This window comes from Vespula vulgaris, chromosome 19, assembly GCF_905475345.1.
Source record: "Vespula vulgaris chromosome 19, iyVesVulg1.1, whole genome shotgun sequence".
NCBI lineage: Eukaryota > Metazoa > Arthropoda > Insecta > Hymenoptera > Vespidae > Vespula > Vespula vulgaris.
The window spans coordinates 3,532,916-3,547,678 of record NC_066604.1 but is presented as its reverse complement, the minus strand read 5'-3'; the positions used below and the strand labels follow the sequence as shown (position 1 = coordinate 3,547,678).

Sequence of the window (14,763 nt, the reverse complement as noted above, 5' to 3'; positions counted from 1 at the left end):
ATATTATATTAACTTTTGTAATTGATTATTAAGTAGAGTAAAATACAACGAAATTAAAAAATTTATAGTACGATTAGAATGATCTGAAACGTTTTGTATATTACGATCAAAACGATTAGAGATATATAAAGAGTATCAGAAGTTGTACCTTTTCATCGTCCAAGTAATCTCAATATTATGCTCGTCGAGGTCTTTGCTATTTCTTTGTTTTCTGCGGATTTCTAGAAGCCGATAGGTGCCTAGTACGTGTTCACTTTCTTTTTCGTGCACGCGACACGCATGCACGTTCATGCGGTTGGCTCATTGGTGGTCGTGCGATCGGATTACGAGCAATGTCCTAAACGAAACAAAAAAAAGAGAAAAAAAGAAAGAGGAATGTAATTAAAATAGACTTTTCCGCGACATGTTTTCTATTTTCTATCTTCGAATATTTAACAACAATTAATTCAACAAATTTGCTAATCATTATCGAAATTGGAAAACAAAAAGTACAATTAAAATGTCCCAAGATGAATTATCTGAAGATCAAAAGAGAAACACCCATATAAGCAACGATTTTAAAAGAGAATTCTTTAAGTCGAATACATCTACATTAAAAAAAATATATATATGTATATATCCAAAGAAATTCAAGATAAAAGTAGTCTGACTGTCGGAGATTTTTTCACTGAAGAATCTCCAATTTCGCTAAGATAGTTTGAAAGGTGTGCCTTCCTCTCGGGATGCTCAGCGAGACGAGACATGGTCTCGCGTACGAGCACGTAGGAGCTACCTGGTACCGCGGATGGACGTTCCAGAGAGAGAGAGAGAGAGAAAGAGAGAGGGAAAGAGAGGGAGAAAGAGAGAATAAAGTGAAAAGAAGGAAGAGAGCGAAGGAGAGGGCAGAGGATTTCGCGTACGAAAGAGCAGGAGCGTGAGAAGGCAAGGACCCGTACACAATGCGTGTTCCGTGGAATAAACGAGCTCTCTTGACGCGGGTTTGAGAGAGAGAAAGAGAAAGAGAGAGAGAGAGAGAGCGAGGAGGAGAGAGAAAGAGAGAGAGAGGGAAAAACAGAGAGAGAAAACCAGAGAAAGGGAGAAAGAATAAGAGAGAGAAAGAGAAAGAGTGAGAGAGAGAGAGAGAAACGAAGTAGGCCTACGGCCACAGAGGAAAGTGGGGATGCCGTGGCAAGAGGAAAAGGAGGAGGAAGAGGTGGAGAAGAAGAAAGAGGAGTAGGGAGGGGGAAGGTGGCCGAGAAGCAAAGGAGAAGGGAGGACCGACCGGAATTTAGGGTAGGTCAGCGCACCGCGTCGCCTTCCATCCCTTCTCTCTCCTCTACCGGAGCCTACCCGACCTATACCACTGTTGGTAGCCTTCTCCTCTCTACTCTTCTCCCTCTCCTTATTTCTTTTTCTCTTCTCCCCTCTACGACAACGTTTCGGCCTACGCACCCCCTTTTCTACGTAGGTACGACTTGAAATTCGTTTGGCCCTGAACACGCAAAGGCTCGTTATACGTATTTATCCCACTTTTCCGTTCGATTTATTTAGTTGTCGCGAATTTTATTCGTTGTATTCGCGATTCATGGGGTAGATTTCTTCTTATTCGGTCGGTTAAATTTGTTGCGTTCGTTTTTGACGAGTTTTCTCTTTTTTCTTTCTGCTTTGTTTATTTCTTTTTTACACTTTTCGCGATCGTTAGAGAATACACGTAAGAGTAGAACAATGTTTGTTGATAAACGATTATTATGCAAATTCATTTGGCTACTAGTAAGTACTTGATGAGACTATGATTCTAAATCATAGTCACGGAAGGATAGGCGCGAAAGTAACGCATCGTAACGAGTCATAGATAAGAGGTAATATCGACACGGCTTTAAGAGAGATAGAGTATACGGATGATTAGAGGACAAGCGGAGTCTCTTCGTAATACCAAGATGCATCGAACCATGAAAAGTAAGTAGATATAGGTAAGTACCTACGTTCGATAGAACGTTAAAGAAAATGACAGTAATGGAAGCAGAAATAGAAACGATACTAGGACGATAGAAGATGCAGGAGGTCTTTCAGAACAGGTATAGAACGAGGAGTCTTGAGATAGTAAAAGAGGAGGAGCATCTAGTTTTCTGTTTAGAAGAAGGAGAAGGATCGTTGTGGTATTGGACGTTTTTTGGGACTGGCATTCCCATCGCGATGGTGGGCCCTCGTTTATACATCCATCCGTACTCAAAATTACAAGTTTGAAGATGAACGAAAATTTGTAAACATTAATTAGAATTTTTAATCACTAAACGTCATTGTCATATATCAAAAGAAAAAAATCTTTCTCTCTCTCGTAGCCTGATCTAATTATACCTAAGTGAAAGATATCAAACCATGTGAAAAACATTTGCAAAATTAATATTACTCTTACCCAAATTATTAAACGAAATTGTTGCTAAAGAAAAAATTATGCGTAATAAAATTATATCTAATCTAAGCCACGTTAAAAATCACTAAACGAATATTAACATCGACACGATATAAAACCACCTTTAGCATACCTTCACCTTAAGCATATCTAGCCCAAAATGATCAATTAAACATTATCATCGGCACGATACGAAACAACAACAACAAAAAAAATGTCGCCGTCGGAACCTTGGAGAGCAACGAACTCCCTCCCTCGTGTATCTTCGCCGTCCTTCGTCTTTCCTCTCGCAAAGTAGAGGAAGAGAGTAAGTAAGTACTTACATACAGAAGAACTAAAAAGAGAAAGAGAAAGAGAAAGAGAAAGAGAGAAGGGATATAGCAAAGAGCGGCAACTCAATTTCTCCTCTTTTGGTACCCAAGTTGAGGCTCCAGTGCCCCACCACAAGAAGGCCCCGGCGAGGCCCCGGCGGGCCCTCCCGAGAACGTTACCCCCTCCCTTTGTCCCCCTCACTACCAGGACGGTCCTACGGCCATTGATCCCGACCTTCGCGCGCCGAACGAACGCGATTGCCAACGAAAGCCGACTTGCCGAACCGAACCTGCCGCAACTTGCGCACGGTTTTGCCCTCGGTTTGTGCGCTCGGTTTTGCGCGCTCGGTTTTGCCCCACCTCCCCTCCTCTTTCCTTCCCTTCCCTTCCACATAGCCACAGCTGCCGCACCCCCTTCTTCTCTTCTTCCTCCGTTTCCCCTCTCTTCCCTTTCTCTCCTCCACCTCCTCCTCTTTCTTCTCGTTTCCTTCGTCCCGCAATACTCTTCTTCTTCTTCTTCTTCTTCTTCTGCTTCTTCTTCTTCTTCTTCTTCTCCTCCTCATCTTTCTCGTCCCTCCTAACTCCCCTAACCTCCGTAATCGAGGTGCACGTACGACTCGGACCGACTCCTCTTCCCTTCCCCCGTCGCCCCTCTTTCAGCCATGACGTGCCGCTTGATTCGCGAGGGACCATGACCAAGAGCCGGTGGATGGCCTGGAGAAACATCGCTTCGGTTTAAAAATAACTTTCTTGGAAGACCCTTACCCATCTTTTCGTATCTTCCCGACTTCTCTCTTATCTGGTGTGCGTGTTCCTTTTTTTATAAACGTACTACTATCTAGTTTAATACTAATTGAAGTAGTTTCTTAAAAAGACAGGTTTATTGGGTTAATTAATAAATGTAGTAGATCCACTCGTATAATTTCGAAATTTTGATCAATATTTTTTATCTATATAAAAAATTCACATTAATTTAGAAAATATGAAGATAAATCTTGAAATTTTTGAATGTGAAATTTTGAAAATATCAACTCCCTTTTTTATTTCCATCAAAATTATTAGACGAACTGTAAGAAAACCGATGAATCAACTGCATCCTACGTGAACAAACAGCAAAATTGCAGGAAAAAAAAGACCAAAATGTTCTATTTCCAAAGTGCTCGCTTCAATCGACGCTAGTAGCCAAAAAACGCGAACAACGCTCACGAGCGTGCATCAAAGAGATCTCAGAGCGCATAATTGAAATGAAACACTCCCTGGCTCGTCGCGCAGCACGATTTTCGAGATACTTCAAAAAACGTGGTTTCGCGCGAAGCGAAAGGCTAAAGCTGGAAAGGTACAAAAGACGAAAAATCCATTTTTAAAAGCAGTCAGCCGTACGAACACAACAACAAGGCTACATCAGAGAGCTCCAAGCTTTCAGCATTGTTGCACTTTACGTCGAAAGCTATGTGTCACAAAGAGCTACATGTTTTTTGGCAGATTTTTCTTTTTTCTAATATGAAAGAAAAGGAGAATAGGACAGGTAGAGCGAGGGGTAAGAGAAACGAACGATCAATTCATTTTCGAGAATCGATATTTTTAATTACGTTTACGTACTTTTCCCTGATTTTTTCGTTGCGATATAATAGTAGGTGTATGAAATATGAAATATGAAAACTGGAATGTTCAAGACAAAATAAATTAAAAAGCGCATGATTCATAGATCTCGTATAATTTACATCGAATTGGTAGGTACTTACGTGTATCTCGTTGAAACAGCCGAGTAAATAATTTGTAGCTACACGTCTTAATGGAAGCGAGAAAGAGAAGGAGAGAGAGAGCGAGAGAGAGAGAGAGAGAGAGCGAGAGCGAGAGCGAGAGCGAGAGAGAGAGAGAGAGAGAGAGAGAGAGAGAGAGAGAGAGGAAATTCAAGGCAAAGCGATTTTATCGTCTCGACATGCACGAAGGGTGCGTGTGATTTCTCTCGAAGAAGTTTTACGTTGCGATCTTGGAATTTGGGCCGACGCCAAAGTATTGCATAACGATATAAATCGTGTGTACAAGAGAACACGTGGCACGAATCGAAGGAACGTCGTCGTCGAGATAAACGATTTCACGATCTCGAGCGTAGTCTCGAAAGGTTCGATAATCAATTTAACACGCGTTTTTTAATTAACACTTCGAAGGTTAGCCGAGTGTGAAACGATTCTTTTCAAGTGACACGATTCTTTCTCCTAAAAGGGATACGTAACAAATATCTAATGGAATAGTAATTTAAAGAATTAATGTCAAATTACAAATTTAATAATTCTTTTCAAATTCATTCACAATTTTTCAATTTGTTATTTACGTTGATTTTTGTAGATCAGAAGAAATAAAATTGTATTAAAATGAGTTCCATCTTATGCCATTAAATTCCATTTCTCGATTCACAAACGAACACAGTTCGACGGTGTCATGGACTGGCGTCACGGCCGACGGATTTCGCGTGCGTTTTGGTTCTTGATTCTGCGAGGTTCGTATCCGTGCGTGTTATCTACACCACTCTAATAACATTTTTAGCGAAGCTGCTACACGCAGATTCGTTTGACAATGACCGAGGCCATACACCTTTTGCACGAACGATCTCTAAGAGTATTTGTTATTTTTTTATCAAAAGATTACATCGACTCGATGTTTCTAGGTTCTCGAACATGAATTATTCGAGAAAATTTCTCATATCTTTCTCGTATCAATCTCACATCTTTGTATTATTTAAGTAGTAATTTTATTTATATTCCTGCATATTTATCAAATTTTTTGAACTCTTTGAAAGAAAGATATTATTATATCTCGGAGTTATAGGGATAGAAATCATTAGATACAGTCATTAGAATCGATTATTCTTAAATCGAGATTCCTAAAGAAAGATTAAAAAAAAGAATATTCGAGCTAATGTCTGATTGATCTGAAAATAAGATTGAAAAAAATGTTTTAGATAAAACCGTTGAAAAGAGAACTCGCTTTCGCAAGATGGATACGCATGATCGCACGACTCACGCAGCCGAGCGTACACGCGTGTGCCGTGAGCGATCGTCGGCTCGACTAGCAGCTCGAACGATCGGAGGAAATTACAAGTTCGACTGGGTGGAAGAAGTAGAAGTCGGAGAACGCTAGACGCGCCGGAAACGAGCGACACTACGCTGTAATCTCGAAAGGAAAGCTCGGAACGCGATTCGACGGCTCGTCGAGAGACTATTTTAACGAGCTGCGTCGTCTTCGCTTCGCACACATGGACGAGCTCGTACTAAACGTTAAACATCAATCCATAAATCATATTCTCTATCATTTTTATATTAATTATTACTTATAACCGTAATGTAACACATTGTTAATAATAATAGATACATAATCGATAAACGTGATTAAATTCTTTTACCATGGCGACAATTTTTACGTTTATCTTTTTACATACAATTTCTTTATACATGTTTTAATCTCAACAAATGGACAAAAGAGACGCGATAGAAATTTTAAATAAATGTCCATGCCCAAGTATGCGTTAATTATTCACATTTATCCCCAGAATTATATGATTATTTCATTAGAGTAGATCATGAAATAATTTAAATATGAAAAATATTTTTTTGTCGAGCTACAAAAGCAAATGATAAAAAATATAGACAGCTATATTTGATATAAATTAATTCACACTTTTTCGCCAAATATTTCGCGAGTCTAGAAAGAGATTTAAAGAGACAAAATAAGAAGATAGAGAATTTAATCTTTTCGATCGGAAGTATACAACTTTCAAGAGAGAAATCGTCCCACAGCAAAAAGATATGAAATCTTGTTGAAAGTAGAAACCACAGGATTCCACATCTCGTTGATAAAATTCGACTGGAGAAGATGTCAGAGAAGAACGTATTAACGACGTCGTTTCGTCAACGAAAATGTCTGTGTAGTTGAAGTCGGCCAACGGTACCTTGTTCGATGTACATGCATGTAAATGATAGCAATAAAATATCCGCATATTTATACAAGATACATCATTCCCCCAAAGTACGCGTATTCATGTATTTTATGGGTCGTTTAAGAGAAGGAAAGGAAAATGTTTCTTATCGAACTTACAAGATATTCGTGTCTTTTCTACTATCAAAAGCAATCTTATAGTTTTCGATTACATGTACGAAAACATCGCTGCAGCAAGAGAGAGACTAAAACGTTTCATCTAAAAAAAGATTAACAAATTAAAAAATTAAAAAGAATTAAAAAAAGAAGAAAGAATACACATTCCGATGCGTTGCTAGATAAAATATCGTTCGTTAGATAAAATTACTTACGGAAAAATAATAACTTTTTGAACAGTTCAATCGAATCAGATTCTGGAGATTTATTGTAATTAATAATTACATGCAATGATTAACCGAGTATTAAGTTCGACAGAAACTAGCATCCATAACGATACCAAACCGACACCATAATAAGAGGCATTATTTTATTTCAAAGAAAAGTCCTTTGAACGCTTCGATAAATCCAATCCTACAGATTGATTTCTACGATATACAATAACTAATCGAATTTGAAGTTTAAGAAAAACTGGCGAGGATCTTTCACGATCTCAAAGGAAGTTCGAATCTTGGGGATTGTTGAACGTGACTGTACCCGAAGTTTGCTGGCCCGCCGAAGTGAGGTGTGTACCTACCTGCCAGGTACGTTCCCTCCTTCCCTTCCTCTCTCTCCCTCTCTCCCTCTCTCTCTCTCTCTTTCTCTCTCTCTCTCTTATACGTTGTACCTATCATTCTACCTCTCTCTCTCTGTCTCTGTCTCTCTCCCTCTCTCCGTCTCTCTCTCTCTCTCTCTCTCTCTCTCCCTCTTTCTCATGGCAGTCGTGGTAGGTCAGTATACCCTAAGCAGAAGTATTCGAAGGAGCAACGTTCAACGTCCAACCAAGCGAACAGCCAACCAGCCGACGCGTCGAGGGACAAAGAGCGGCCGCCGGCCCAAAAGAATAAATAAATAAGAGAGAAAGAAGATGCAGTAGTGAGTTGGATAAAGGGAGAAGTAGAATGCATCGCGATGGACGACGCAAGGAATAAAGTGGTCGTGGACCGAGTGGCCGCCATCAGTGCCAAGGACACCGACCGAAATCCAAGGGTACCAACAAGGCCAACCAAGGGCCCGGCCCACACCGTCTCGTGAATTTACTTGCTTGGCTGCTCGCCCGGTCTCCTCTTTCTTCTCTACCTCTTCCATTCTCCACTTCGCCGCCCAGATTTTCTTCGTAATGCTGTACCTAAGGTCTTAAGAGAAGGAGAGAGACAGAAAATAAGAAGGTTTCGTCGTCGAGACGTTCCGATAAAGATGATGACGATTTAACACGCCTCCTTTAACGTTTTTTTCTCCTTTTCTTTTTTTTTACCAAACTTTTTCTTATGGTAAGAATTATAAGCGTGTTAACGCGAAGTTTATAAATAAATTTTAATACTATCTATAGTTTCTTTCTTTTTCCTTTTTTTTTTTTTTTAATAACTTACTAAGTTGAAACCTTTGGTTGTTTTTGTGAATGTAGGTTTTCTTATAGAATTTGTTGCGTCGAACGTATCCTAAATCCGACACCACTTGTGAGAAATCATTTTGAATATTAATTTGCCTAAAAATTGAATAGAAAAGAGTTACCATATCCACAGACTCTAACTCATTATCAAATGTTTCTTAGATGCATATCAATTTTTGAAATGTTCATTTCATTTGGACTTAATTCATACGAGATGAATACATGCATCTTCTAAGAAATATCTACGATGAGAGATTGCGAATTTAAATCGTTCCTCATTGGCTCGTTCCAAGAGACTTTTTATTGCTCGAGGAATAAACATTTATAGAATAACTCGCTTATATATCCCCTTGGGTGGTTCGTACTTATGTTTATATCGTGTGACTCTTTGGAGACGGATCTCGAATATGTCGGTCTCTTCTCAAAGCAACTCTTCTTCCTCTCTCTCTCTCTCTCTCTCTTTCTCTTCTAGAAATCGTCACCGGAAGGCACGATAAACATCCATGACACCGCAAATGAAACGTAACGATGTATCGAGGGAACGTAGAGAGATGAACGTCTCGGCGTATAGTATGAACTCTCCTTGTCTCTGGATAAAGTCATTGACGGAATAGATCGAATTATTGAAAAATGTAGATTCAAAGAGGAGAGGAATGACAGACATATTCGATAAATTTTTTTATAATTGAAAACTAGAATGATGGAGATATTTCAGATTTTAGGATCGAAAGCCAATGATATTTAATAAAAAGAAAAAGAGCGAAAGAGATAAGTACAGATTCAAGAAAAAGGGAAATGACGGACGTATTCAATAAATTCTTTGATAATCGAAAACTAAAATATGACAGAAATATTGTAGAATATATAAAAATAGCGATAAAAAGGAAACCTCAAAGTCTAATAATCCGAAGCATTATCCTAATTACTGAAGTCTTTGAATGTTCGGTCGGACATACATATCTCTATTGATAAGCACGTCGAACGTCTCCATCTCTTTCTCTTTGCACTGTTAATTGGCAGCGATGAAGACCACAGACTCCTTCGTTTCTCCGTATATCCGTCGTCATTGAAAAGAAACGAGGTCTTTGGCTGGTGCCGTCAGCATCGATGCTACTGCTGCTGCAGTGGGTTTCAAGTTTCGAGGTAGACCGAGTGTCGACCAGGTGGATGACCGCAGGTCGTTCGCAAGGGTTGATGACTCGGCCGAAGGAAAAATCCGGAAACGAGGGTGGAAGGCCCGGCATAGTCGGCCGCCATGGGTAAGTGCGTACGAGAGAGAATGCGAGAGAAAATATACGTATACGTATATAGGCAGATACGTGTATATACCAAGACACAAGTTGATGCAGACGTTGGGAGACTCTCGTAGAGTCGCCTCGATCGGCGCTGCCTCCGCATGGCACGCCAGAAAGACTGAGAGAGAAAGATAGAGAACAGTTTTGCTGTCTCTTTTCTTCTCTCGTTACTCGTTTCGTCTCTCTCGGTCGGGCGAGTGCTCGGTCGGTCGGTCGGTCGGTCGCGCGTTTGCTAGCTACCTAGCTAGCTAGCTAGCTTGCTTTCTTTCATCCCCCCAGAAGGATGATCCTCGACGGGGTGGAGCCACCCACGCCCACGCAGGCCAAGCATAGGCCTACCCCAACGTAACTCGCAGTGCGTATACCTACCCTTTAGGCTGCCGCTACCGTTACCGCTACTGCTCTGCAACCACCCCCAATCCCGACGACGCATAGGGGGCGTGTACGAGCCCCCGTGCCTCTTCCTTCCGCTCTGCACTGCTTCGTTCCGTGCCTTACCGTACTACAGACTGCCTGCGAGCCATTCTGCCAACCAACCCTGCCAACCAACCCTGCCAACCGAGCCTGCCACTCCTCGCTTCGTCTATATCTTTCTCTTTCTCTCTCTTCCTCTCTTTCTATACTTCTTTCTCTTTTCTTTTCTCTCCCTCTCTCTTTCTCTCTTTTTCTTTCTTTTTAACTTTCTTGCCTTTTGCAGGAAGGCGAACCACGTGTGCAACGCTTTTCATGGTTAGACGAGCTCTCGATGTCATCGTTGCCGACGACAGTGACGACGATGAAGGAGTTGACCTGATGGATAAGGAGGAGGTGGGAATAAGGTCAGGTCTAGTGGACACGGAGATCGTGTCTAGCTTTGTGCTTCGAGTTTGAGGTGTCTCCGTTAATCTATGGGAGATGTATGATGGATGGTAGCTTTTTTAGTTTGAGACGAATTGTTTTGTCAATGAACTACGTTTATGAATTAATTAAAGATATTAGCTTATCAATTGAGTTTCTACTCCAGGTAAAGCGTTAAGAAGAATATTCAGTTGATTGTATTTAATCGATTAAATACCAGCTATAAACATTCAATATATTATCAATTATCCCGACTATGACTTTATAATTTTCTAAGAACTCTATAATCAACAGATAAACTATAAAACTGTTTGAGAAATAATCGATTAATAATAATCAATCAATTCGATGAATTATATCAGAAAAGATAAATACAAAACCAAAGACTTGAATATTTCCCCAGACAGAGAAAACTAATCGAATTAATAACGCCGTATTAAACGCAGGAAAAGAGTTGAAGTTTGAAAAGCATGTAAAAGGACATAACGCACGGGGTCGTGCCACCTGTCTTTCGAAGTACTCTACTCGGTACGGTAAGGGCCTAACGCAGCTTATTGGTGGAAACTTTCTCGAACCGGTTGGCACCTGTTCCACTGACTTCTCTCCTTGTCTACAGCTTCTAGCATAATGGAGAAAGCAAGAGAGAGGGAGGGAAAGAGAGAGGGGAGAGAGAGAGAAAGGAGCAAGACAGGCTCTCGTCGTACAATGCCGGTTGGTATCGAGTCCGAGAGACGAAGAGAAGAGCCGACAGGAAATGCGAAGGGGCAAGGAGGACGTATAGAAGAAGAAGAAGAAGAAGAAGAAGAAGCACATCATGGCCCAAGCTACTCCGCGGTATTCCGCGAAGGCCGATCTTCGAAAGACGAAGGGAGTAACGTGCTCGTAGGATCGCAGACTTACGTACGAGTTTCATTGAAATTCGCATGATGCCTCGAAAACGAGAGAAGGCGTGGCTCGAACTATCTTTTCCGACGCGATGTCTCTTACACTCTTAAACGTTCCTTGCGCATTGCATTTTCTCTTTCTATTAGAATATTAAGCCTATCAAAAAAGTTTACTTTTTCAACGAAAGGAATTTCAAAGTTTTCACAAAAATACGAAGGAAATTTCTAATTGCATTAATAAAAAATAGCTAAAATTTTGATACCCAAAGAACGCATTAATTTCAGATAAAAAAAAAACAAATCGGACATAAATGATCACTGAAAGATCTAAAGTTTCTTCTTCCAACAACGACATAAAACTATTGATTGATTGTTGATCCGATGAAATGACTGCGCTACGTAAGAACAATAAAATAGTTTGATGTAACAAACCTATCAAGATTAAAATTTAGAAAATGAAAGCTAAGAGTTATTGTCCCATAATTAATAAGCAGATAATTAAAAGAGAAAACTGTCTGGAATTATAAATCGCAAAGATCTAAAATATAACTCTTTTCTGAATTTACGTTCATCTCTCTCAAAGTTACCCCACAAGCGATCCCATAAAGATAATCAAAATTCCGAAAATGATGAATACAAACGATCAATTAATGAATTCTTTAGAGTGAACTTAGCTCCCTATGGTTGATACCTATTCCTCGAAACCACAGCGGGCTTTTGCCCAGGTCTCCACCTTCAAAACGTGTTGGCCAATAGGGATCACAGTCTAAAGGAGGCTCCTCCTCCTAATAACGTCATCTAAAGTCAGGCCTAAGTCGAGTTTTTTAATTGGTGCGTCTTGGAGCATTCGTGACGAAAGCTTGGCGCACTCGTATTATTTTTTTCTCCTTTTGAATATATATATGTATAGATATACATATATGTATATATACATGTGTATATATATATGTATGTATGTATGTATACACACGTTCTACACCTACGTACAGAAAGGTCAATAAAAGTATAAAAATAAAATTTTATCAGCGATGTACCAGTTGCAGTTCAATCTAAACCTGAACAATTTTTCAACTCAAAATCAACCTGATAAATCAAAGAATACAATCAAAGATAGATATCAAAGAAATGAAGTCAATCTTAACCCAATAGAAATAGTATTGTCGATGAAGATCAAACATAGTACATACCTAGTAGGTAGGTAAGGTAGGGTTCCTCGAGGGGCCCTATGAGAAGGAAGATCGTGCCAAGGCATTTTTGTGTCGACGCAAACACACTCGGCAATGTACGAACGGGTCCCTCTCGCGTAACACATGCTCTGCACGCACATGTTCTCTCTCTCTCTTTCTTTCTTTCTTTCTCTCTCTCTTCTTCGGTAAGTACTATGCATTGAAGAGAAAAAGCAATAGCAGGAGCAGCAGCAGGAGCAGCAGGAGCAGTAGTAGTAGTATGTTAGTGCAAAGAAGATGAAGAGAGAGAGAGAGAGAGAGAGAGAGAGAGTGGAACGTAGACGAGAGAGACGAAGACGAGATGATCGACGACGAGGCAAGAGAGAAGAAGAAGGGGGACAGAAGTCGCCCGTTATTTTTATAGCGTTACGGTAGGTTAGAGCCACGTCCGACCAACCAACGCTTTCAGGCCCAACCTAACCCAACTACGTTGCTCTGACTTCGCTCTGTCCCTTTCTCTCTTACTCACACACTTGCTCCTTCGTACGCAGCCCTTTCCCATCTTTCTCTCTCTCTCCCTCTGCCTCTATATTCTCTCCTCCTCCTCCTCCTCCGCCTCCTCCTCCCCTTCCTCCTTCTCTTCCATCCTTTTTCCTCCTCCTCCTTCATGTCCCCCACCTGCAAGGCTGCGTTCATTTATAATGCACGCAAAATTTCATGCAGAGGCGCTTCGCCTGCCTTCCAATCCTTTGATAACGTAGCAATGTGTACGCATATATGCTTACTCCACGTGGACGAACACATAGATGTATACATATACAAGTATAACCGGCCAGCCGACTATATTTAAAAGCGGCATAGGCTTTAGCTTCGTCCGTCCTTCTATCATCTTTCTAGTCCTCTCTCTCTCTCTCTCTCTCTCTCTCTCTTTCTCTCTCTCTCTCTTTCTCTCTGTCTCTCTCTCTCTCTCTTTCTCCTAGCCATTTTCTTTGCCTTCTTTATCGTCATGCTTGTTGTCTGTCTCTGTCTTTCTTTCTTGGCTAGGTAACGACAACTTCCGGTGGCCACGCTTCTACGACCAAGATGTGTCTCGTGAGAGTGGTTTCTTAAAAAAGTATGCCTCTTGTCGAGTTTATTCTTTTATATATATATATATATATATATATATATATATATATATATATATATTTGTCTCTCTCTTTCTCTCCCTCGTCTATTTTCTTTCATGGTGGTCTCTGGCAAAGTCGTCGTACGTAAGTACACGTCGACGTCTTTTTATGGGAGATATCAGTGCCATTTGCTCGCGATAAATCTTCTTCGATTGGCAACGATAACAAGTAGAACGGACTGAACTGGTCTATCTTGTTCCATCGTGTCGCAACCACAATTACTATACTTATACCCAAAAATGATGATAACTCTATTTGAAATTCACGGTCATATCTCATCATCAAAATTAGCCTATATCGTAGTCGATGGATCGATCAAAGTATCGAGTCAATAAACTAATCGCTTTTTCGGATAATAACGAAAGGGTTGAGCTGCGAAAAGAACGAACACCGATAACGAATCAATATAGTTTTATCGAAACGGATGGTGCGCGTAATCCGCGACGAGATACGATCGTTCGTCACGCGTCGACGGTATTTCCCTCGGAATTCTCTCTCTATCTCTATCTCTGTATCTCTCTATCCATCTATCTCTCTCTCTCTCTCTCTTTCTCTCCCTCTCTCTCTCTTTCTCTCTCACACTCGTTCACTCAGCCGCACGGTCACTTCGCGTTCCACCCACGCGCGGTAACATCTCCCTCGACCGCTTGATTGACAACCGTTTATTTTGAGACATGTGCGCAACGATCGCCGAACTCATCGCGAACGAAATAAAATGGATATCGGATATGGCTAATTAATACCGCTCTCGCCTCCGATACACGAACTATCTATCTATCTATCTCTCTATCTCCTTCCTCCCTGCCTCTCTCTCTCTCTCTCTCTCTCTCTCCTTCTCTCTCCCCCTCTCTCGTAAAAGCTCTGATTTTTCGATTCGATCTCTCGATATCTCTATACGTCGACCAACTTCGTTTCTCCATTTTTCTTTTATTCCGATTAAAACGCGAAAATAAATGGATTCTTCTATATTTTGTACCAGTCGTGTTCCCTATATACGGGTAATATGATTCTCTAATTAGGCAATCACCTAACAATAAACTCTTATTTTGTAATATATGGTTGATTACAACAACAAAAAATTAAGGTTTATTGTGAAAGGTTTTTTTATCAGATAACAATGATAAGGTATAATAATCGGTAATTAAAATAGTAAGGGTAATTAAATGTCTAAAGTTAGATCATTTTCCAGTTGCT

The 14,763-nt window shown here is 40.4% G+C and overlaps 1 long non-coding RNA gene across 2 annotated transcripts; it reads left to right on the top strand.

Moving 5' to 3' along the window:
• The first annotated feature begins 8,172 nt into the window (after positions 1-8,172).
• Positions 8,173-11,767, top strand: LOC127070690 (uncharacterized). 2 transcript variants are annotated; one of them, XR_007784605.1, is made up of 3 exons: positions 8,173-9,868; positions 10,211-10,878; positions 10,967-11,767. It is a non-coding gene; the product is annotated as an uncharacterized LOC127070690 (long non-coding RNA). The 2 variants fall into 2 exon arrangements; XR_007784604.1 differs by having other exon boundaries at positions 10,211-10,883.
• The last annotated feature ends 2,996 nt before the right edge of the window (positions 11,768-14,763 follow it).